This window comes from Microcebus murinus, chromosome 8 (assembly GCF_040939455.1).
Source record: "Microcebus murinus isolate Inina chromosome 8, M.murinus_Inina_mat1.0, whole genome shotgun sequence".
Lineage (NCBI taxonomy): Eukaryota > Metazoa > Chordata > Mammalia > Primates > Cheirogaleidae > Microcebus > Microcebus murinus.
The window spans coordinates 87711443-87737367 of record NC_134111.1 but is presented as its reverse complement, the minus strand read 5'-3'; the positions used below and the strand labels follow the sequence as shown (position 1 = coordinate 87737367).

The 25925-nt window shown below is 43.7% G+C and overlaps 2 long non-coding RNA genes across 5 annotated transcripts in view; one reads left to right on the top strand and one right to left on the bottom strand.

Moving 5' to 3' along the window:
* Positions 1-13527, bottom strand: part of LOC105882605 (uncharacterized) — a 41849-nt gene extending 28322 nt beyond the window's left edge. Inside the window, exons 1-3 of one of the 3 annotated variants that reach the window (XR_001159325.2) lie at positions 13387-13502; positions 11021-11103; positions 3733-3892 (exon numbers count right to left, since the gene is read on the bottom strand). This is a non-coding gene — a long non-coding RNA (uncharacterized LOC105882605). Of the gene's footprint in view, positions 1-3732; positions 3893-11020; positions 11104-13386 lie in introns of all 3 variants that reach the window. The other 2 variants (XR_012920621.1, XR_012920620.1) reach the window with 2 other exon arrangements.
* An 85-nt stretch (positions 13528-13612) lies between these two features.
* The window catches only part of LOC105882629 (uncharacterized), a 28573-nt gene continuing 16260 nt past the window's right edge, over positions 13613-25925 (top strand). The window contains exon 1 of one of the 2 annotated variants that reach the window (XR_012920623.1): positions 13613-13858. This is a non-coding gene — a long non-coding RNA (uncharacterized LOC105882629). The remainder of the gene's footprint in view (positions 13859-25925) is intronic. The other variant, XR_012920622.1, reaches the window with a different exon arrangement.

Below are 25925 nucleotides of genomic sequence, written 5' to 3'. Positions count from 1 at the left end.
TGGTCCTGCAGTGAATGCAAAGGGTGGTGGGCAGCAGAGAGGACAGGTGGCTGCCCTCTCTCTGCTCCCCTGTGCCCTCTGCGAGCGAGAGACCCACCATCCACTTCACAACGTCCCGGGCACTTTTAGAAATGCAGACTCCCAGGCCGCACACTCCAGTCTTTGTGAGCCAGAACCAGCTCTGGAAGTGGGGGCAGGTTTTCCAGGTTAAACCAAACCTCCAAGGGATTCTGCGCACACTCGCACTTAAGAGCCCCTGGCCTGGAGTTGTGAACTTGGCCTCTGCTGCTGATGTGTGTTTGAACTGGCTGGGTGATGGGGCCTCCTCTATTCCAACACGTCTCCTCTCTTGCTAATATCCCACTTCTGCTCCAGATGTTGAGCCTGAATCTAGAAAAAAAACTGACTCAAGTTTCTATGCCCAGAGAAACGGTTACAAATTATAATACACCCACCACTTTTGAGTAACTCACCCTCCCAGTCTCTGCACTGGGGCTGTGGACTCCACCAAGAGGAGTGACTAAGATTCAGAAACTACAGGCATAAATCCCTTCATCAGCCCCGGCTTTCCAGTCTCACGTGTTATCTAAGGTGATTTCTTCTTGTAACTTGATTTGCTTCTAATTAACAGGGGCAATAGGTCAAGATACTTTCTTTCTAAGGAATGAAGACCCTACAGAAAAAGCTGAAGTTCTCCATGGTCCATCTCCCTCCATAACTCTCCCCCGATGTAACTGCTGTTATTGTCTTATGTGAATCTTCTAGAAATATTTCTGTGCATTATATTTATGGAAATGTATACAGACAATATGGGAGGGGGCTGGTTTTGTATTTTTAAATAAAGTATACCATATTGCATATATTGCTCTCTAAGGTTTTTTTTTCACTTAATTTGTCTTCAGAATTTCTCCATGTCTTTGTTAAACTCTGCCTCATTAAAAAGAAAAAGCTGCATTGCACTCTATCCTATTGATGTTCCATTATTTATTTAGCATTGACCCTATGGGTGGCATTTAGGTTGTTTCTACTTTTGGCTTTTGCAAACTTGCTGATACGCACCTCCTGAGTATTCACATGTGTTTATCTCAAGAAAGACAATGAAACATGAAAGAGGGCATGGGAGGCTATCCACATTTTAAACTTTCATCAGTAGTGCCAAATGTCCCTCCAAATGTCTATGCCAATTTTTAATGCTTCCTCTTCTGTTAAAAACGTGCCCAATCCCCACACCCTGTCTGCTGTTTCATGCTGGGTTTTTTTTTCCCTACATTCTAAGCTGGCAGGGGCCACTGGCTACAACTCCCCACTCCTGTGGCTGTCAGAGTGACTGGCAGCGGTCTGGACACCCGGGTTTGGTGGTGCTCAGGAGTGACCCTCTGACAGTCTATCTCAGAAAGCCATACCTAGACAAAGGCTAGATTTCTCTAAGTTCATCCAAATTGACATTAACTTCCATGAGCCTGTTGGGCTGTCCTCTGAACAAGAAAATAGCCAACCTATTTAAGGTGGATTTATTGCTTATCTGTCAAGGGCCTGGGGTGATGCTAGGTGTTGTGGATTTTACTCCCGGCCTCCAGAGAGTTTGTGGCTGGGTTGAGAAGAAAGGGCCCTTTAGAATGGGAGAAAATATTTGCATGCTATATTGATAACTGGTTATCAGTTACAGATAACTATAATTCTGATTACTGATAACCAGAATCTATAAAGAACTCAAGCAAATCAACATGAAAAAATCAAACAACTTCATTAAAAAATGGACAAATGACATGAACAGAAACTTTTCAAAAGAAGATAGACTAATGCCAACAAACATTGTTTGTTGAAAACTTGCTCAACGTCTCTAATCATCAGGAAAATGTAAATCAAAACCATAATGAGATATCACTTAACTCCAGTGAGAATGGCTTTCATCAAAAAGTCTCAAAACAACTGCTGGCCTGGATGTGGAGGGATAGGAATACTTACTGTTAGTGGGACTGTAAACTAGTACAAGCTCTATGGAAAGTAGTATGAAGATACCTCAAAGAACTAAAAGTAGAACTACCATTTGACCCAGCAATCCCACTACTGGGTATTTACTGCGTGAGAAATATGGAGAAGTATTTCTCCATTCATGAGGATAGAGATGCTTTTGAACAAAAGAAAGGTACTGCAATAGATATTGTCTCACAGCTTTTCGCTGTTTGGAGTCCTGCTGTGCACATGGACAGCTTGCCGGGAATAAGCTTTGGTTTGTTTTCTGACACATGCTTGAAACTTTTGTGTTAAGAAAATCTTAGCCAGAAGAGCCCACTTGTGTTTCAATGTAGAATTTACATACACATATTATACATGTGTATATATGTATATATAGTGAGCAATATGGGGTGAGGTTATGGCAGAAATGAACTCCAGCTCATGAAATAACTTGCCAAATGATTATGGTCTGGCCAGACTTCCAAATCCCTAGCTTCCCTTGAGGAACCCAAGTCTCACGATATGGGCCACAGGAAGTCTTCTCCCAAGGAACCAATAGCACAAGAAAAGCCCAAATGATAAGTCATTCTGCAGGAATGTCCACTTCCTTCAAAAATAAACTCCATGGCTCCCCACAGCTGCCCTCCCCGGGACTTGGATCTGAGCACAGTAACAAGGGCCCACGGTACATTTGTTAAGCCCTGCCTTATTCTGTCTCAAATAACACCAGCCTGGGTCAGGAGGAGACCTCCCTTGCCACCTTTGTCTCGGGGCGTTTTCACCGACATGTGGTGAAGAGAGAAGACATTCCCATCCCCACTGCAGCAGTTTAGCCTCCTGTGAGAAACTGCTTGACAGAAAGATCTACAGTCCCCCAAAAATGAACAGCAACTTTTTGAATATTGGACATTAGAAAAATGAATATTTGGAGAAAGCCATTATTTAACAATATATCCAAGTTATAATACAGAATAGAATTTTTTAACGTCACTTGGAAGCATGAGCTTTGTGACACTTCACTGGCTTAGGAGGTAGGTCCTGGCCTAGTGTCTGACAAATTAAGGCAAAATGTGTTCCTGCTAAAGCGAATGAGGGAGGGCACTGTGGACCACAACCAAATTGCTTTGTCCACTCTAGAATCCAAATTCTGCCTACAACCCCCTCCCCACATTATAGCTTTCGGATTTCAAATTTTTTCACATCCAGGCTGCACCAAGCGCCATTATTCCCTAATTTTCTCTGGTAGATCTCAAAATTGAATATAAGACAATTGAAAAAATAGATATCAACACAATGCTTTAGGTAATCAGAGGAAGGCAAGCAACCTGCAGTGGGAGGGTTAGGTCAATTGGGAATTTTCATAGTGTTGGGCTGAGGATGTTTGAAACTAGGGGTTATGATACGGTGCACCCCAAAAGACGGTGCAAGATACCACCCAGGGTGGGTGGCTTCTCTTCTCTCTCCACAGGCACAGGAAATCCACAGATTGGTTTCAAGCACAGTTGATTTCCAGCCAGAGAAGCTGAAATAAAGACATGGAATTGTAATTCCGTTCATTCAAAATGGAGGGCAAGCCCCGCGGGTTGATCCCGTCCACAGACGAGCATGGCGGGTTGCGTGCCTGCCTGCCCAGATATGCGCAGGCGCACACATTTGGACTCTGGTGAGGGCAGGTTTTCTACTGAAGAACAGGTCCAGGCAGTATATTGACCCCACCTGGATAGCGTAAGAGGCAGGCCAGGTGTGGGGAGGGGTGTGGCGTTGTGGCAGACGTACCTGGCTTCCCAACCTCCGCATGCCCAAATGGTACTAAAAGAAAACGAGGAAGCACCACGGGTAGGGTTGTCACATGGCTTCCCAGAGTCAGTCAGCGTGTGGCTATGGATGCCCGCTCCAGATGAGTTCAAACTGTCAGGAACACCAAGGGGCCAGGAACCTACAAGATTAGAATGACCTTGCTCAAGGACTGAGGTGTTAAAGAGCTGTAAGAATTATCACAGAGAACTTAGGCAGGGGTCTTGAAACTTTTTAAACAGGGGGCTAATTCACTGTCCCTCAGAAAGTTGGAGGGCCATTGGAGAGTGCTGCGCAGATTCCACACATGCACACTGCGGGACTGAGAGGAGTCGGCTGCTAAGCAGGACAGACAGTGGTGGCAAAAAAACCCCCGTGGACCGCATATGTGGGCCATAGTTTGAGGACCCCTGACTTAGAGGCCTCACAGGTTTCATAAATTCTACCAGTTTCTCCTCCCTGTGCCTTGGTGCCCCCACCCATGGTCCCTGTCAACTGCCTACATCCTGGGTGGCATCTCGCACCATCTTTTGGTGTGCACTGCATCCTAACTCCTGATCTCCCAGGGGGAGGACAAAGACATGTTTTAGATGGTTCCCCAGAGGGCAGTTGACAGTAAAATATATGCAGCCCCATCTGTTCTTGCCAGTGATGGGCTGCATACTCAACCCAGGTACAACAGAGCTTGTCAGAGTAAAAATGAGAAGAATAAAATGAGACCTTAATTAAGCTTAAACAGTTCATGGCAAAGAATAGAGGAAACAGCAGTGTGGAAACAGGGTAGCACAAAGAAGAAAATGTCATCACGTGGTAGCTTGCTCATCATTTTGAGCCAGCCCAGTGAAGATGCCACAGGCTGATGTGCAGCATCCTTGTACGCTGTGGGGATACCAGGAGGGTTTCTGGTAGTGACAGCAGTGGCAACAGCCACCACTATGGAAGAGATATGCTATGAGAGCTGGTCAACATGAAGGGGGAGAAACTCCCTTCTGTCCGAATCCAATTTGCAGCACAGACGCTTCCTGGGCCACGTAGCAGCCCACAGGGCCTTCTCAGCCCTGCCAAGCAGATGGTGGAGAGGGAGGAAACCCCTCCTTGGGAACTGGAAAACTCATGCCAGAGGCTTCCCCATCCCAGTGGAAGATTGGCCATGGGGATGAGGGATGATAGCGCCTTACCTAATCTAACTGGTTAGGCCAAAAACATTCAGAAGGGGTTATTTGAGGACCATATTCAGCCAGTACCACAAGGTTAAGGCTAAGGACAAGCCACCCAATTTTAAGAGGCTGTCAAAAGGGAAAGCATCCCCAACAGGCAGCGTGAATGAGGAAAGAGATGGCACACTTATACACCACTTATGTATGTGAGTGAAGCCATCTTGCAAATTCTTACTGTTGCAAAAATAGACATTATGAAAAGAAGAACAAAGTTAAGGGGAAAAAAGCAGAGGAAAGAGAGGCAGAGGAATCTGGTGGATTGGAGCTCCAAATGTCCTGCTTACTGTCCAGGGGATAAAGGGATAGGAAACAGAAGCCTGGGCTGGGGAGAAACAGTGACTTTGCTGGAATCAATGCATTGTCTCCCACACCACTCTCAAGCCCTAGGGCTGACAGCCATTTATTGACCAGCCTTCCTGCATCCTTTTGTGGGGAGCTGTCTGTCAGAACTCATGAATGGAAAGCTCTGCAGGGATTGGAAGCCATTCTCCCTTTGCCAGCTGGATGATGCTATAACAGTTACTTTTCTCAACAGATTTTGAACACCTGGCCAATACTGCACTCTGTGAACATCCACACCCTGGTAGATTAATGAGAGCCTGCCATGGCCCAGCCCAGGGTGACTACAATGAGACATTAGGATAAGATGAATACTCACCTGGAAAAGGAAAGGGAGAAAAATCGTGCAAATACAAAGAGAGGAAGTCATAGGTCAAATCACTGTGGTCAGGTGATGCTGGGCAGTGAGCAAAGGAATGGGGCAGACCAAAAAGTAAGTTGGGAGAACCCATCATGCCTGGTAACGAGGCAGCTATTCCCCAAGCAGGAGTTCAGTGTTGCAGCCACTGCCTTCCAACTCCACCATCGGTTCTATAGGAAAGACGCCCCACATTTTTTGCCCCCTTTCTATTGGGCAAATGCACAATTGGCATTGGGATAACACACAACATTATTCCAATCTAAACAAACTTTCAAGATCCCAATTTTCACTGGTGTCCACAAAGGGATGGGCATAGAAGAAAAATAATAACTAACACCTTTCAGCCAAGGGACACCAAGGATTGCCAACAACAGTCAGATACTGGAAAGAGGCAAGGAAGGTCCTCCCCTAGAGTGTTCAGAGAGAACATGGCCCTGCCAACACTTTGATTTTGAATTTCTAGCCTTCAGAACTGTGAGACAATACACTTCTGTTGTTTTTAACCACCCAGTTTAAATCTGTGGTGATTTGTTATGGCAGCCCTAGGAAACCCCTCTTTCCCTGCTCCCTGTGGAAATCTTCTCTCAGAAAAGGGGCTGAGGGCAGTACCTCCTCCCTGGAGAAGCACCAAGAAGCCTGCAGGTGAATGAGACTAAGAGGACACCAGGCATGGGCCGGGAGGAAAGATCTTCTGGAATGCCCACGCTCAGCAAGACATTCAGGCCATTCTGTGTTTTATGAACCCTGAAATCACACCATAAAATCTGTCCTGCTGATGGGCCAGTCTCTGCCCGGCAAACTCGGAAGGAGAAGGCAAGGGTAGATACAGCTGATACTTACTGAGAGCTCATCATATGCCAGGCACCAGTCTACATGCTTCAGGTGGGATAGCTCACCTAATCCCCTCAGTAAATCTCCAAGGTGGGCATGATTCATATCCCTTCTTTACAGATGAAGAAATAGTCTCAAAGGAGTTACGTGACTTGTTTGACCCTAGGCAGTCCCTGAATGACTATTACGTATTCAGAGACTGGATTTAGAGGCTTCCCAATCCAGTTCAGAGTCCAGTTAGGGATAGGAGGAACCTCCATTAAGACCCGGGTGGATGGGGATTCCCTTAGCGGGGAGCTCACTGCCCTGCCCCCCACAGTCCTTCCCTCCCTGGTAGGGTCTGACTTAGGTCTCCATGCAAATGCCTCAGCAGTCAGACCAAGGATGTCAGCGAAGGAGGCAGGCAGGACAGTTGTGTCCCAGAGAGAACAGGCCATCTGGAGGTGTTCACAATGGAACAAACAAAGAAACGAACACCGCAGGAGACAAAGATCTGGGCTCCATGCAGATTCTGTCTGACCAAAGCAGGAGCCCTCGTGGGATCCAGGAAAGCCCTGCACCACAGACTGTGCTCCTGAAACCCAGAACACATCAAGTGGAGGCTCCCATGGCCAGAGAGGACTCAGGAAAACAGACAGACAGAGAGGAGGAGGGAACTGAAGGAAGAGGGATGGAAAAGATCACACCAAGTGGCAGTTCCTGATCATTTTGGCTTGGGACAGTTCTAGTTTTTTTTTTTTTTTTTTTTCTCCCATGATATCTTGTTTATTCTCCAAACATTCAGGTATATAGTAAGTATTATGTGTGGCTATTTTAGGAGAATTATTTGGCAGCATTTCCATGCTATTGTTTCCAGAAGCTAGACTTATTAAAGAGACCAAGGTTTGAGGACAAAGGAAGGAGGGAATAAGGAGAAATGTGGAGAGAGGGAAAGGGATTATCTTGCCAGCAGTGGGATTCTCTAGGCAGGGGGATGGCTCAGGAGTGAATTCTGGGGGTCCCAGGAGCATAGAGGAGGGGCTGAAGGCACTTCTGCCATGAGAGAGTGGCCAGCCCACCAATTTCTTTAAGAAATTGGCTCTATGGGAGACTTTCAAAACAGCCCAGTCCTAAAGTAGAGATCGGGAGGGAAGAATAAGGTTGAATATCCTGACACCACAGGATATGAATTGAAGTTAACTTAATTTATGTAAAATACAAATGCAATATTTCTTTCACACTTGAACCTGCAGATTCAGGTAGAAACTCACATTAGAGAATAGTGAAGCCAGATTTGCAGCCAGTGAGATTCTTTCATCTGGGACCATGCTTGGCCATGAGGAGCATAGCTTTTCTTGGCTGTCACAGAAAGACCATACTACACCATGGAGAGAGAGTGCCAGACACCACAGAGATTATACAGCACCGTCCTTGTGCCCCCGTAAACTGCCTACAATGGGCCAGCTCACCTGTGGCCTCTCACCTGCATGTGGACCCCAAAACCATGGGCACTGCCTGATCTTCTACCCTTGGGTTGAGCCCAGGGAAATCTTCCCCAAGTCCATGTTTTGCAACATGGGGTCAGCAAAAGGACTTTATCTTGCCTCCTTTGGGAACTGCTGATCAGAGTGAGGAAAGCCCCTGCAAGGAGGATTAGGAAAGGTGTTCCAGAGAGGTAGAATGTAGAATGAGTTCTGTGCCTCTGATTGGTGTGTGTTGACACATTTCATGAACACCAACTTTACAGAGTATCCAGGTGTGAAATGAACTTTAAGGAGTCACAGATTCATCTGCTAACCTTTCTTTATCCTTTGTTTTATAGCAAAATGAAGAGAAATAGAGTCTCTGCTATCCTCCAGGAAAGGGAACAGAGAATTTTGAGTACTCACTATCTGGCAACATCTAACTTTATTGGTCTGTAAACTCATCCACTCCCCTGAAAACATGGACTCACACCATTCTCAGTATATAGAGAAATTAAATGCGGGGCTTATTTTTATGAAAGGAAGGGTGACAGTGATGAAACTCCTATATAGAAATCCCAAATTAATCAAGGGATGCAGAGAAGGCAGCCTTCGTGGGGGATCTTTTGAGTATTTGACTTGCTCTACTTTTTCTAGAAAATTTTTTTACTGGTCCCTGCAGGAAATTAAAAAGAATAATTCAAGTCCATCCCCAACTTCCTTCATGGAAAGTGATTAGGAAGTTGATGGGTGATTTAGGATAGGGTAGCTCATGGCTGGTCTCCAGGAACTAATCACCAGCATAAATTCGTTTGTCACCAGGAAATGATTATATAGGCAAGAGCCTTATTAAATTATCCATCAAAATTCTCAAGCCCTTCTTCATTCTCAGAATTTCAAATTCTCCTCCCCTTTAGGTATATTGTTTTCCTTTAATGCTTTGAAGGTCAACAGTGATCTGGGTCCGAATGAGAACAAAGCAGGACACCACCCTATGGTCTGTGGCTGAGTGAAAGGAATGCCAGGGCTAAGAAGCAAAAAGCCCATATTCTGGAGTCTTCTCTGCCACCAAGCTAATCTCTGCATTGGCAAAGTGAGAACTCAGGTGACCCCTGTGTTCCTGTCCACTGCTGATATTCTAGGATTGCACATTTGCACACACAGCTCCACTCTTGCTGTGACCAAAGCTGGCCTCTTGGCTTAAGGGTCCCACACCTTTCCCAGAGTCCTACCCAGACCCAGGGATAGAAGAGCACCCAAGGAAGGGACCACAGCCAGGCCACAGTCCACATTGACACACTGAGAACAACACCTTTCCCATAGGACATGGTCAGTCACATTTGCAGAATAGATTTTTCTACTCCCATTTTTCCTATGAGAAGGATCTAATTTTCCTAGTGGGATGAAGAAACAATCCTGAATTCTCAAAGCAAACCCTTAATGTAACATGATCTGAGCCCACTAGCAAGCCATCCTGAGGCCCAGACCAGATGATGCCTAACAATCAAAATGAGGGGAATTATGCGAACACAAATATATACCTTTTACTGCTGTTTATTCTTGTCACAAAGATTCAGCTGATTGTCATGACTTATCATATGTGCTCCGCAGGACAAAGACCACAGGAGCCCAAATCCATGATTTCTCTCAACCACCAAGCGCCAGCTGTAAACCCAGACAGCCTTGTTCAGCATTACTGCTCTTCGCAGTGGGCAGCTACTCCTGGGGCTGTATTTGGGTTTGGACCAAAATGTGAGCGTGGTGAACATGCAGCTGGTGGGTTTGTTAGGCTCTTGTTCAGATTCAAAGCCACGGACTCCTCCCCAAAACATGAACACTGTTGTGATTGGACTGAACAAGCTTCATTTTCTGTTTTCTCTTGTAGTGAGAATGATTCTGATTTAGACCATGAACTCCATGAGGTCAGGGGGTGCATGTTTAGTTATTTTTTTATCTTCAAGAAGTAGCCCAGTGGCTGCCACTGGAGAGGTGCAGCATAACTCATAAATACGTATCGCTGGTTATGTATGTTGCCTGCTCCCCACACATGTTGCCCCCTGGGGCAGCTGGGGCCTGGCTCTGATGTGTGTTCAAGGCAAAGGACAGAACGCCAGCGTCAGGCCTGTCCACCCACACAAGGAGGCTACTGTGGTATCGTGCTCTGTCCGCCCACCCGGGAGGGGGAGCTTCATCCTTTGGGGAAAGGAGAAAGGACTTTCTCAAACCATCTCATTTCCCTCTTTGTCTTTCTCCTTGGTAAGACTTGGGCTCTGGGAATATTTTCCTTGGGAGTCATCCTCTGTCCTAAAAGGTTAACTGAGGCCCAGGAGAAAGGGACAAAGGTATAGCAGCTTAGGACCTATGGCAGAACCTGCCCTAAAGGAAAGGGGTCACAAAGAAGTGAAAAACCTTCAAGATCTGAGTGTTGTCCAGCCCACTTGACATCGTTCGGGACAAAATTATGGTCATTGAGGGGTGGGTGGCATTTTTCTGCACAATCCCCTGGGTGTCTCCTTGCAAGAGTCCAGCAGGGTGGGGGCACCTGCACAAGGTACCAGGTGCAGGACAGTTGAGAGAGAGTCTAGTAGAGCACGTGGCAGAGTGTGAGCCTAACACGGGGGTTCCCAGCGTTCCAAAGGAGAGCAATGCTTGAGTCTCACCCAAACCTTGGAAGCCACAGAGACTGACACACAGGAGACTTTTAAAATAAGATGATCATATGTCCCTGGCTACCTGGGACCATTCCAGCTTACGCTTGCCGTCTTGGTGGCTTATCTTGCTTAGCACTCTCATTCTTTAACAAAGTACCGTCCTTAATTATGACACTATATTAAGCCAGAGGGGTTGAGTCTTCTTGTGTATATCTGCTTGCTTCATGGTCATGGAGTAGTTAGTGCTCGAGGCACTTTTTAATACTTGACTACGTTTGTTCGTCTCCTGACTTTCCCCGTGGAACACAAATATCTCGCTTTCAATGGGAATATGCAGGGTGCCCTCTGCTAAAATAACATGCTTGGATGTGAGCAGGCTGGAGCAGGTACCTTCCTCAGGTCTCAGGTAATAGTGGGAGACAGACTCACTGGCAGTGTCCATTCTGGTTGCCTGGGATACCGATCAGTCGTCTGTGATCTGTGTCATGTACCATAGGAAGCTGCCAAGCAAACTGTTGGTGGAGGTCAATAAGCAATGTGGGAATTTTTAGGCTATGAGACATTCAGAAGAAGTGGAACCTGAGCAGTCCTTCTGGAAAGCATAAAAAGAGTAGGCCAAACACTCTTACTACAGTAGTATGTTCTATTTATTTATCATATAATTTATACCTCTAAGTTTTTAATTTTATTGTTTTATAATTTTTTTATTTTTATGAGAAACTCTTTGGTTTGGTAGCAATAAAGTTAAAAATAAGAGTGTAAGTTTAATGAAAAATTAGGTACTGAATTTCCATTTCTCAAGGAAGTCAACAGTGAACACGCAACTTGCACAAAGTGTCTGTCAACATTAGCCATCCATCATGGCGGCCGGAGTGACAGCACCACTCCCACGAAAAACGGATAGCACGGATCTGCTGGAAAATCACGGGCATCTCTCACAAAAGTTAGTGGCTATTTTTAGGAAGAATGTGCCCTAAGATGATAATTTAACTATACAACTATGATAATACAGCTATAATGTATATATATATATCATTTGGTGCAGTATGACTTTTCATCTATATTTAATGACTCTTCTAAATTCCTTTTGCTCACTTTTGATTCTGGTTTTTCTTGTCAATGTATGAAAAAAGAAGGTAAGCTCTTATGTGTTGGCTGTATTAGCAGAGGGAGAACTTGCAAATAATTAAAGAGGCCAATTTTACGTAAATGTTATAAATGCTTCCAGAAAGTCAGTTGTAAATTAATCCAACCATTGTCCTATTTATTTATTTATTTGCACCCAATTCATGGAATCAAACTAAAGTTTTTTTAGAGTTCATTCTGTCTAAAGTGTAACATCTGACACAATTGTAAATGCTGCTGCAAATTCAGTTGAAAAGTACAATATTGGAGATAAAATTAATTTTATAGTGATTATATGAATGTAAATTATATTATGGAGAAATTATATATGGAGAATAACAACAATGTTATTACTAAATGAAGAAGTCAGTAGAGTAGAAATATATTTGAAATTTGTTGTGATGCACAGATAATTTATACTTTTGTTCAAACAAACTTCAATGCTGCAACGTTTAATATAATAGCTGTTGCCTAGAACATCTTATTGTGCCAGAAAGCAAGGAAGTGCTAAAAACACAATGATGGGGATAAACCAAGGGGAGACGGGACCCACAGAAAGAGCTCCCAATGTCCAAAGGTGAAACAATTTGACCAACAAAATAAACAACAGAGTATTGTTTTATAACCCAAAGTATAAAATAAATATCCACGAGTCTATACTGATACAGATAAATCATTATATAACTAAATAAGTGGAAGGAAAGAGACAAATATTCTTTATAGAATTCCAAATAATTTATTTAGCTATTCCCTCCTCTGGGAGAAGCTTACTGCTCCCTCCTCCTGACCTTAAGTGTGGGCTGCAGTTAGTGTCTGGCCTCTGAAGAACAGAGTCTGGAAAGAAGAAAAATGGTAACTTCACAGAAGAGAACCCCGGCAGACACTAAATTAATCAAGTGATTGAGGTTAACATCACCAGTGATAAGTCATGTTGCCAGTATATGTGTCTGGTATGATGTGATGAAAGGCACTCCAGCTCTGTGATTTTCGGCCCTCAAACCCATCACCCTGGTCCAACCATGAGAAATATATCAGACAAGCTCGAATTGAGGGACATTCTACAACATACTTGACCGGTATTGTCCAAAACTGTCAGGGTCATGAAAAATAAGGAAAGACTGAGAAATTGTCATAGTGCACAGGAGACTAAGGAGACATGAAAACTAAATGTAATGTGGTCTCCTGGAACAAAGGAAGGACATGTGTGGTAGGAGAACAAATAGTAAAATGTGAATAAAGTGTAGAGTTCAGTTAATAGTAATGCTAGTTTCTTAGTCGTGATGACCACAACATGGTTAAGTAAGACATTAAGAATGGGGAGAACTAGGTGAGGGGCATATGGAAATACCCCTCCACATTACTTTATAATTTTTCTTCAAATCTAAAATTATTATTAAACATAGTATCTATAGCAAAATAATTTCAGAAATATTTTAATAAGACATTTTAATATATATTTTTAATGAACAGAAAAATTCAACTACAGATTTTTGTGACAAAGTTATATTTACTATGAAATAATAATGCAGAATGGTAGAGTACACCTTCACTCTTGGCTGTTCCTCGCAATTCAAATTTAGACATATTTGTCTGGTGAAGAATTACTTTTTAAATCATCCTAAGAGCCTTTAAGTTAAGAGTATTTAACTTAAAGTAAAATATGCTCTTACCTTGATTTCTCTCATTCTGGGTAGAAAATCATGATCCAAATGGATTCTCAGATTGAACACAGCTGGCGAGGTTATCCTACTCAAACCTTATTAAAGTTGACAAAAAATACGAAGTATGCATCACAAGCATGGAATGGAAATGACTGGCAATTACGTAAGCACAAAGGGTATGCAATGATGTGATGTCCAGTCACTGGAGACCTGGGAGCCAATCTCCTGCCCCTCCTTACTCAGGATCTGGTGAAAGCCCTTGACAAGGGTGGCCAAGAGAAGTCACTGGCATAGCCAGGAGGGGCTTCTCTGCTTCCAGACCCTGCTGCCGTGGGTCCTCTGTGTCACACTCACACTCCTGTCCCTTCTGTGTGCTCTAGAAGTTGGCTTTCTTCCCTCTGGGCCCTCATCTACTCAGTTTTTGCTAATGGGATGCTCAAAGCTTGCCAGAGTGCCAAGAAATGTTCCAGTCAACTTCCAGGTAAGGTTTTCCTCACCTGATACTCTTGCTAAAATGCTCACCGGGATAACTTGGGAATGGCTTTGTCTGTTGCCCGGGCCTCCCTGCCCTGATCCTTAGATCTCTGAGCTGCATCCGTGCTCTCTGCATAAAAACCAGCACGAGGCAGGTGGATTATCCTCTGCCTTCTTTTTTCTTTCTATCCTCCATCCCGAAAAATGTGTCTCTCTTTCACACACACATGCACCATATCAAAAGGAAACAACTGGACTGATTTTCACCAAATTTGGGGTGCATGGTTGGGATAGTCTGCTCAATACAAGCTGTGTCAGTAAACAGCTTGCTTTGGGAGGCCCTGGGGGAACGGGGAGACACTGGGTGGTCATGTTCAGAAAGGGTTCAAAGGGCTGAGAATCAATACAGGGATTAAGAGGATAGGAACAGAGAAAACAGTGTTTTAAAACGTGAGTCAACAAATAAAAGACACAGCACAGATGCTGATTTACACATTAGAGCCTCTTCTCGCAGCCCTGGAGGCCTGCGCGTGTGTGGGTGTGTGTGCACATTAGCGGTGCACCATGTGCTAGGCTCTATATAAAGCATGTCACATGAATGATATAAACAAATATCTAAGGTAGTTACAGTATCGTCAGGCCTATTTTACAGATAGGGAACAAAAGGTTCACAGAAGGTAATAGGTAAGATCTTAGAGCAAGTTACTTGAGCAGAAAGCTGAAATTGAAAACCCAGGCTGCCCGACGACTTTGGAGTCATTTTTTAAAGTTTGTACTCGGCCATCATGCAGTTCCTCTGCAACCCCAGCATGTGCTGCCTCAGTGCCGGTGCTAACCAGGCCAGCCTTACCAGCTGGAGTCTGGGTTGACATCACACAGACATTCGTTCTCTCTTATCTGGGCTGTCTACGGAGCCAAGAACACGGGGCAGACATGGGGGTGGTGGCGACATCAGAAGCCTTCCTATCCGCTGTGATCTGACCTGCAGGAGAAACATTCCAAATACCAGGTAGAAGCAATTTAGCAGGATGTAAAGAGGAACTTTCCTCCCTGGAGGTTTGAGTGACATCAGAATGAATAAGCAAGGGGAATCATATCATCTACTTTCCAGGGGAAGTTTAAAAATAGCAGCAGCCTCTTTCTGTGGGCATAGTGGTAACAGTATATCTGGGCCACCTCTGTATGCAATCCAGCTATTGCAACCCATCAATTCAGGAAGTAAATGCAGTTTACATCGATACTGCACAAAGTCGAAGTGATTTGTGAATTGTCAGCCTAACTGGTAAATTTTGACAGCAGGGGACACACACCCTGATCTGAATTATAGGGCTCTAATTATGCAGTTTAGTTGTCTAGAGTAATCAAACCAAATGTTATACAACAGAGTTGCTTTTCCACATTGTCCTTGGCAGTGGAAAGAGCTAGGTGCCAGTGTACTCATGCATTCATTCATTAGGCACCTACTCCTTTCCAGACATGAGGCTGGATGCTGGAGTCACGGGATTAATGAGATGTGCTCCTTGTCTGGGAGAAGCTCACAGCCTGATGGTCTGGGTCCTAGTCCCAGCTGTGATCTGAGTGCCTGCAAGTTCTGTACAAACGACTTCAAATGACTTGACCTCTTTCTGGCTCAGAATTCCAATATGATACATATTGGGAGATTAGACTAAGACTCTTGCTAGCAATGGCCACAATCTACACTGTCATGCACTCTTGATGTAGCCCATCAGCAAATATTTGCCATCATCTCCCATGTCCCAGGGACTCTGCTTTGCAGAGATAACATGACAAGGACACCATCCCTTCCTGCATGAACATTATGGTCCTGTGGGAGAGAACATGGAGCTGCAGGAAGTCTAATGTTGCAGTGCAGGGTGGTCAGGGCGCTGCGGGAGGGTCAGAGGAAAGCTAGACTGGGGCTGAAAGGTTAAGGAGGTAGTCAGCAGATTGAGGGAATGGGGGACGGGATTCCAAGCAAAGGGAAAATTGTGAACAAAGATCAGGAGGCAAGAGGGAAGGTGTTTATTTTAGGGAATGATAAACAGGCTAATATGACTGAGGGCAGAGGTAAGGGGCAGAAGAAGGGAGGGAAGAGAGGGCAGGGAGGGAGGGACAGAAAGAGAGAAGACAGGAGGGGAGGGAGAAAATGGGACTATGGAAAGGGTTGAGAGGCAAAATAGGAAGAAAAGTGGAGACCAGGTTATTAAGAACTTTATCTCCCATACTTAGGAATTTGGACTTGAACTTGGGACAATTGGAGGTCACAGAAGGTCTTAAGGAGCAGAACTATGAGGTTGAGAGTGGGTTTTGGAGTACAATATGTGCGACACTTGTTGGAGGGAATCAGAGAGAACAGTCCAGAGGTTGGCTGATTTGAAGCTTAATGGAGAAGACTGCCTGCCTTCCTTACTTCCTTCTTTCCTTCCTTTTTCCCTTCCTTCCTCTCCCTCCTCTCCTTTTCTTCCCCTCTGTCTTCTTTCTCCCCTCTCCTTCCTTCTCCCGACCTCCCCTCCCCTCCTCCTTTGGGTGTCAGGGAAGCCACGGAGGAGGCGAGAGGGCAGGCTGTGGGGGTGCTCCCGGCTCTGAACCCAACAGAGGTGGCTTTGTGACTGTATAAGGAGCTGGTGACACCCATCCATACCAAAATTCCTCATGGTTAAGACCAAGCTCCAGCCCATAAGAAGGCAGGGACTGCCTGGAAGTGACTCATCAAGGGTGGCACAGATGATACCAGATTCTAAGAATCTAAACTATGTGGCTTGACTGAGAACCCTTGACTACTAAGCTGTTCTCTTCTTTCCTTGTGTGGCTTTGGCCCACAAGAGGGTTCCAGGTTTGGTCATATTTGTCCTGAAACTCTGTCAAATAGAGCACAGGGCCCTCTGCTCCCTGCAGCCCTGTGACTCCAGGCATAAATGTGTGAGCTAAATGCATGGTTGACATGTTCACAATAGAAGGCAAATAAAACCAAGAGGGAGCAAAACACCAGAGGCTTCACTTGAATAAATTAAGAGGCTCTCATTATGTAATTCTCCCATACAAGTAAGAAAATTTAGTACCTGAGTAATGAAAGGACAAGACCAGGAGGTGATTATCAGCAAGACTGAGCTTCAGCTTAAAGTGACAGTTAAGAGTGGGGACTCCAAAGTCTGGGTTGGAATCCCTATGCTGTTCTTCCTAGGACACCAAATTCACCACTGATGAGCTGCACAACCAGGGCAAGTCATGTTGCCTCTCCTTGCCTCCGTTTCCTCATCTGTAAAATGGGAATAGTGATACTCCTGACTTGGTTGAGTTGCTGAAAGAATTAAATGAGATAATACTTGGAAAGTACTTCAAAACCATTCCAGGCTCATAACAAATGTTATAGGAGTGCTTGTTAAATAAAAATAAATAAAATAATCTTTCCCTTTCCGATAGGTTACATAGGGATACCTAGAGAAGGGGCTGAGGAGTCCCATGACATCTTTTTAGTTCTGGGTGAAGAAGGCCTGGTGACAGAGAGCCCTTGTGCTCCTGGGTGAATGTTAATGGTGGCCCAGCAGCTGGGACTTGGTGATGTCTCTCTGTCATGTTCTCATACTAAAGAATCTCAACAAAGAAACTAAAAGCAAAGGAAAGAGATTTTTCTTTTAAACCCTTAGATCTCAGGCTGAGATTAATCTGTTTAGATTAGCAGTTAGGGAATGAGATTTTTCAAAGTACACTTGAAGGGAAAAAATTAAGAGACCCAGTGTTAGGAGAAGAAAGAGTGTAATAAAAATAACTCCGCAACCTCATGCAACCCCACACAAGCAAACAACTCTATCCACACAGGGAATAGGGCTGCCCCTGCATCGACCCTTTAGAAGTTAAGGCTCTCTCTTAAGCTTGACCTAACCTAACTCAGTATCACTCTGGTGTAGCCGTCCATGCTAGCTACTGGGAGAGGGCTAAGTCCACACTCCCCTTCATGTTCTGCTCTGCTGTTCTTCTTAGGCAAGACCAACTTCACCAGCTGAGCTCCCTGACATCTGGTCCAGACCTCGGGCCTGAAAGTATGAATTCTTTTTTCAGGCTTCCTGGCTACTGGAATGGTATGTCTGGCCTGGCCTCCATCCCTACTAACTCCCTCTCTCTTCTCTTTCTCGAACTATCTTCTCTTTGCTTCAGGATTCTTGGATCTCCCTTTGAACTACTGCTGTTTGGGACCCACTATCTTTTGGTCTTTACTGGAGGAACCAGTGAGACAGTTGCAAGTTTGTAGACTCATTAGTTCTCCATAAACAATGTTCTGGAATAGCTACTTTCAGGGGTCTTTGACATCACTACCCAAAAGTCAGTTGCATGACTCGTAGAGACAGATGGCCATCAGGCGAGTGGACGGAGGAGAGAAAAAGTCAGAGGCCTCATATCTAACCCCCACTTGCATAGATACACCCAGGTGCTCACACTACACACACACACACACACACACACACTTCTTTCATTTCTTTGGTGTGTAACCTTAGATAAGTGGGGAAAAAATAGTTTCTGACCTAAATAGTTTTTATGGATAAAATGAGAAATTAATTACTAATCAATACTTGCATAGTACTTTCTGTTTTATGCCTGCTGTTCATGCCCAGCAACTATTAAGTAAGTGGCCAGTCACAAAAACAAGGATGGGGTGGCAGGCGATTTAGTAAAGAGCTGTGTGAGGCAGGAAGCTTCCAGGCTGGACACACCAAGGCTTCCCCCCATCCACAGGAACAGGGCCCCTGGCATTCCTTACCCCAACTATGTAGGTCCATGGTTGATGGACAAGAAATGACAATTGTAAACCATTAGCAAGATCATGACCACACCACCTCGAATAACAATACTGGCTTAGGGACACCATAGGCAGATTCTTTATTTTGCTTTTGTTTCATCTCAGAACACCACATACACATATACAAACACACACACACACACACACACACACACACACACACACACACACACACACATGACTTCCCATTTCGGACAGTACTCCGGGGAGTTCAAGAAAAGTACATGTACTACAAAAGGAAGGCCCCAGGATAAGTAAATAACCTATTTTAAAATCTCAGTTGGAAAAAAAATAAAATTCCAGATGAAATTCCAGATAAAATTCCAAACAAATTCCCATGCTTTGTGGGCTGCACATCAAATAAAATAATCTCTGATTATGATGATTATTAGACCCCAAAATGAGTAACTGAAAGAGGCTGGGGTTTCTTTATGAAGAATCATTTTAATGATTTTTAAACAGGGTCCCCCACCTCCTCCCCCCTCACAGTTCAGTAATGAGTAGGATTCCATCCTGCTCGGAGGCTGGAGACTGGATGGTGTAAACTTCCAAGGTCTCTTGAACTTGAATTTAGTTTTCCTATGTTACTGTAAGCATCAAAATGGAGAACAGGGTGTTATGGATGGAATGACTGTGTCCCCTCAGAATTCATATGTTGAAATCTTACCTCCTCCCCCGAAGGTGATGGTATTAAGAGGCAGGGAATTCAGGAAGTAATTACATGCTGTCGAGGGGGCCCTTATGAGTGGGACTGGCTCCTCTATAAAAAAGACCTGGAGGGCTCTCCCACCCCTCCTGCTTTGCACTGTCACATGAGGACACAGCTGGAATGAGGCTGTCTGCCAGCCAGGAAGAGAGCTCTCACCAGAACCCCACCATGCTGGCACCCTGACCTTGGGATTGCAGCCTCCAGAACAGGGAGAGACTCATGTCTGTCGTTTATAAACCACCCAGTCTGTAGTATTTTGTCCTAGAAGCCCAAATGGACTAAGACAAGGGGTATGGCTGTTATAAATGGGACTAATATTGGCGTACACAATCCATCATTTTTGTGAGGAATAAATGAAAATAATGTGTATAAAATGCTTAGTATAATATCTGCTACAGAGATGTATTCAATAAATATTAGCCTTTAATAATCATAATGGTAATGATAAAACTACCCTATAGAGCCCTTGCACAGGGAATTTTTTGTGCTGAAGAGGTGAGAATAGGAGTTTGGAGGCAGGAACCTGTTTAAAATGAGTACCTGAGAACCTTCCCCACAGCCAAGCCCATTTTCCCAAACCTTTCCTAAAAACCTTGAGAAAAATCAAGAGCCCGGATTTTCCCATCAGCAAGATTAATCATTATCAAGCTATGAAAATTAAACTTAAACTGATTTTTATTAACTTAAAACACTGAGAGTTTAGATGTCATCAGAGATATATGATCCATTATCATATATGGATATATGATCCATTATGTGAGTAGATTCATTTGAGTTTTTTTTTTTTTTTTCCATCCTAGGTATGTGATCTTGGCCATTGAATATGAGAAAACAAAACCCAAAAGAACACCAAAGGGGTAGTGGAAAAGGTAGAGGAAAACCTACCCTGAAATCTTCACCTGTTAAGACAAACCAAGTCATCATTGTTCTCAAAGACTGGGGTGACTGGGTTGGCAAGAGTGGAGTGATATAAGAAAGGAGAAAGGAATTGAAGCTTTAGATGCAAAAATATATGTGCATAAAGGATTAGGTTGGAGACACTGGCGAGGCAAAAACCTACAGGTCTGGATCTTGCTAAGCATGAGTTGGAAGGACGTGGTGAGTCACACTGGACATGGCCAACTGGTGGCCCATGGACTGAGCAGAACCTGTTGCTAGGGTTATCCTCCTTTTAAAAAAAATTAACCCAAGTTTGCTTTTAGCAGTTAGTAATTGAAAGCATTTACAACAAATTCTGGAGTTCTGCCTTCTTTTGAGAAATCAGAAGATAAGGCAGAGCAGAACTTTTCCTCCCCCGGAGCAGGCAGCACTCTGGTCTCTCTCTGTGAGCCCCCAGCTCAGCACAGCCCCCGTTCTGGATTGCATGCAGCTGGCTTCATTCCGTTCTTGGTCTACATGCACCTGTAGTCTCTGGAGTTTGCAGCCATCTGTTAAAAGGCAATGAGAGCACAGGAACAGAGCGACAAGGGTCACCTGTTGACACATGGTAAAGAAAGGTGACTTCCAAGTAATAAATGAGTCAATATTGCTTCAAAAGCACCTAGTACCAAGCACAAATTGTACCCCATAAATATGTTTAATGACAATGTGTCAATTAAAAAAATTTTAAAATGCATCTAGGCTTAGGGGCCTTGAGGGCAGGCAATACACATTTTTATCTTGGTGTTCTAATGCCATCAGGTTTTGTGAACATTTGTTAAAAAAAATAAGTGAATGTTGTGGATATTTAAAAGTTAGATCAGGCAGCTTCTTCTCCATCAGTGATTGTATCAATACATTAAATATAAATATGGCATTCAAGTGCTACTGAGGTCTTTATCTTCAAGATGGTCTTGCGAAAATGTATCTTTCTAGAACAGCATTGTCCCTAACACTTTCTGTGATGATGAAAATATTCTGTATCTGTACTGTAGACACTAGTCACATGCCTACTATCTAGTCTGAAGTCTAAAATTTAGCCTGAAGAAGTAAATTTTAAAATTTTATTTAGTTTTAGGTAATTTAAATAGCCACGTATGGCTATTGGCTACTGTATTGAATAGTGCAGTTCTAGAATAAGGTACAAGTATATATAAGTTTAGAACTATAGAAGTTTTCTCATTTCAGATGTTAAGGAGGGAAAAAAATAATTAAAAGCAAGTTAGCAAATACTGTTTGATCATATTTTTATGTTATTTTAAATTGTGTGTGTTATTAGAATACATCTAAAAATATATTCAAAATATTAGTAATATGTACCTCTGGAAGGAATTATAGTCTTGTTTTGGTTTTGCTGGGTTTTTTTCTTTTTGGTTTCTTCTCTATATTTTCTATTTTCTCTAAAATAAAATAGACAGTTTGCTATAAAATTTTTAAAAGAATCATTTCCATATTTGGCCACAAACTTCACTCTATCCTTATGCACAGTGTTTGCAAAAAGCATTTATTACTTTATTAGTAGTAATAATAAATTACTTTATTTATAAATAAATAAATTACTTTATAAATAAATTACTTTTATAAATAAATTTATAAATAGATTACTTTATAAATAGATTACTTTATTTATTAGTAATATGTACCTCTGGAATGGAATTATAGTCTTGTTTTGATTTTGCTGGGTTTTTTTCTTTTTGGTTTCTTCTCTATATTTTCTATTTTCTCTAAAATAAAGTAGACAATTTGCTATAAAATTTTTAAAAGGATAATTTCCATATTTGGCCACAAACTTCACCCTATCCTTAAGCACAGTGTTTGCAAAAAGTATTTATTACATTTAATTGAAACGCTATCGTATAATTGGTTTTTTTCCATGACTAGAAATATACACAAACTTGCACAGTGGCAGGAAGATGGAGAGACACAAAGGGATTTGGATGTGTCACACGCAGACATGAAGGAGAGCGGAGGCAGAGCCCCTGGGTGGGCACCCTGGAGAACCACCGGGGCCCTCATGGCGGGGTACTCAACCACAGCCCAAGATTTCAAGAGGACCTGTAACTCAGAGATGAGTCATGGTGCTGGTGGGATGGGTCCTCATCCTGGGACTCAGCCAGTGGGAAGACCAGACTTAGCATCACCCTCTAATAACAGACACAGACTCAAGTGGAGGCCAAAACAAATGCATTGCATCATCTTGGGTTGTTATCCTCTATCAAAGCCTCTATCCCTTGGGGATAAAAATTGGGTGGGGATGGAGAGAGGGGGAGGAAAGAGGAAGAAGGCTGTAAATATGTTCTGCCACAGACAGATCAGTCCTCTGCAGTCACAAAGTTATTAAATACTGATGCCAAAAGCGACCTAGAGGGGCCATTGCATTCATTCTCCTGCCTCTACTGCTGAAGCCCATATCATCTCAGGTAGTTGCAAAGCTATTATGTGTTTCAAGCTCTGCAGAGACAGTGATAAGGACAGGAAATGACTTCTTGTGTCTATATCCCCAGGTGATGGTTTATGACACATGTCTATTGCTTTGCTAGAGATCCATCATTCCTTGTACGCACAAGTCCCGTCTCACTCACTTCCCTACACATAGAAAATGCCTGTTCATTTTATGTATGTGTAATCAAGGTGCCACTCTAGAGATTATTTATTCCAGTGTTTTCAGGTGGATAAACAGATAAGGGAGAAAAGGGAGACATTCAAACTATCAGTGGTAATTATAGTGTGGTCACTATTCAATAAGCATGTCTTCATCATGGAGTTAATAAACAGAATCCACTTTCTTTATCCCTAGGGTCTTTATACATGTGTAACCAAAGTCACACATGACAAGGAAAGAAGACTGTAATGCTTTTTCTGAGCTTCAACATTTCCCCTCCACATAAAGGACCCCACATTGCAGAACCTACTGAGATATTTCCTAAAAGTTGAGGACATTTCTCATGGATTTGTAGTCCTCTTCTATATTTGTTCCTCCACCACCCTGATCAAACCAGAAAATCTTCATAGGAAAAAAAAAATTTTCCATTTCACATCTCCCATTTGAGATCCAGTGGATTGTTCTCATGTTGAACTCACTTAAACGCAAGGTCTGGAATTCCCCTAAAGCAGATATGATAAGAGAGACAATGTCAAATAGAATCAGGAGGAACCAGTCAGTATCCAAGAATAAAGCACAGGGACACACACTCTCCTTCTCAGGGTCCCACCTGTTACATTGGTAAAATCCCATTGTCCTGGTCAGGGTAGTGTCCTATTCTGTCGGTACTGTAATATCCCTACTGATTGTGCCTGGAAGGCAAAAAGGGTTGAGATTTGGGGACTGCAGGTGGGCTGAGTCACATGAATTCCAGATGGAAAAAAGGAAGAGGCAGATGTATCTTGGTAGTGGGAAAGGTTGGGTAGAGGAAAAGATAAGAGAGACATACTAACCATGCTGAAGGTGAAGTTCCATGTTGGATTACAGTGTTAGAAAAGAAGAGCTTGGAATACTAGTCTGAGGAATAGTAACTCAATATAACAGGCAACTTGGAATCATTGAAAGCTCTTGAGCAAAGGGATAATAAGGCAAAAGTTGTATTTGAGAAATACTAATATGTCGGAGTATACAGGACTCACTTACAGGAGAGAAGAGAGACCAGGTAGAGACAGCGGTAGGAGGATATTGCAAGGATCCTGACCTGGGGTGCTAACAGCTTGGAGGCAATAGCAATAACAATAAAAACAATGATACAGCTCATATCTAACTTCACTGGTATTCCAAGCTCTTCTTTTCTATGTGTTACCCATTGTGCTAAGTGTCTTAGTTTCATTATCATATTTAATCATGTGGTTAAACATGATTAAACATTTAACCCTATGAAATAGGTCTATTATTATTCTTATTTTCAAGTTTGGAAACTGAGGCTTATAGCTGCTAAGTAAAAGCACAAGTGGGAGAAAGGCATTTCTGCGATTAATACAAGGGTGAGCAGGCAGGGTTAAGGGAGGAAACAGGATGGTTTAGGAGCCTGCATAAGGGGGGAATATGGGTGTCAGTGATTAAAAAAAGAGAGAAGTTTTACAGGAGTTCATTTTGTTATGGGGGAAAGCAGTGAGTCTCTGTGTATGAACTTTCCATTTCCTTCACATTTTCAAATTCTTTCATTTGGAGCTCCCAGCACACTTTTTAAATAGGATCTCATTGCCCGCAACATTCCTATAATCTGGGACACAGACTCCCTCCCTCCCTCGTGGAGAAAATGGGCCCCGCGACACCGACCCAGCAGTGAATGGAGGGTGAGAAAGAAACCTGGGATGAGGGTCTTTGTCCTCCCCCGTGTGGCGTGGGGTGCCCTGGACCCTCTCTTTGTCCCGACGTCTTTGTCACAACCCACACTTTCTCAACCACCATAGGCTTCTGAGCCTGGAGGGACACAGCTGTCTTCAGGTCCCCACAGTGGCACCATGTCACTCCTAGCACTGGGATTTCCTGGGTCTGGGAGAGGGGTAGGCTGCGGGAGGTAAGAGCAGTGAAAATGTCTCTGTGAAGGGGCTGGGAGCAGGCATCTGCCAAAGGCCAGCGGGAGGGGGGCAAGCAGTTCTGACGTCAAAGAGCCTCCAGGGTCTTGACACAGAATGAGATAATGGCTTTTTTCCTAAGGGAGCAAAGCCCCCCTTGTCCCTAAGGTCTTGTGTAATTTGGGGCACTGGAAGGTCAACTGCAGATGAATGTCTGCGCTGACATTGAGAATCCTCTCCCTGTTAGGTTTGCATTAGACTATGTGCGTGCGTGTGTCACACACATATGCTCATAGATGCACGTTCCCCCTGGGTAGAGAGCACGTGACTGGGCGTACTCCTTCTCTCTTCCTTCTGTGCTTCTCTCCTTCAACAACCCTCCTCTTGTCCTTTTCTTGACCTCCCTCTTCCCTTTCCTCGCTTCACCCCAGCAAGTTAGAGAAACCCTAGATCACATCACTTCTGTGAGAGGAATGAGAACAGATAACATTTCTATTCTCCACTAAATCCATCAACACGAAGTCAAGCACCCCGTGATCTAGCTGAAGGGCTATCTGGAGAGGCACAGGCATGGTCTGAAGTGAGGACCTATCCCCAAATAGCCTCACCCTGAGTTATGGCATCCTTTCCAGACCTTACGGGTGCTCAGCAAGACCCCCCCACCCCATCTCCAGGTCTCCAGGGAGGACCTCTACAAATCTCTCATTGAGGAGGGGACTTCGAAGGACAGAATAGAATCTGTAGCTTTCCAAACCGTGTATTTTCTGAGCAGCCAGAGCCCCCCTTTCCTTTCCTATCAGAGGGCAGGACTCCCCCTTGCTTCCAGATCTTCACATAGTGGCCCTAACACACTATCTCACTTTGCTCACAACGTCTATATCCTTGTAGACAAAAAGCATTCTTTTGTCATTAGCATATTAGTAGAGCATCTGATGTCTGACAATTTAGACTCTAACTTAAATTCTTTTTATAACATACAGCTAGAAATCAATAAATTAGTATTCTTCTGACTAGAACGATGTCTACAGAAAGTAAAGCACTCATATATTGTGTCCTCCCCCAATCTTTAGAGGAGTGTGGACACATTCCTAATGGTTTAGTCATTGAACTTCCCACACGCACGCCTCCCGCTCATTAGAACCTCTTAGCATA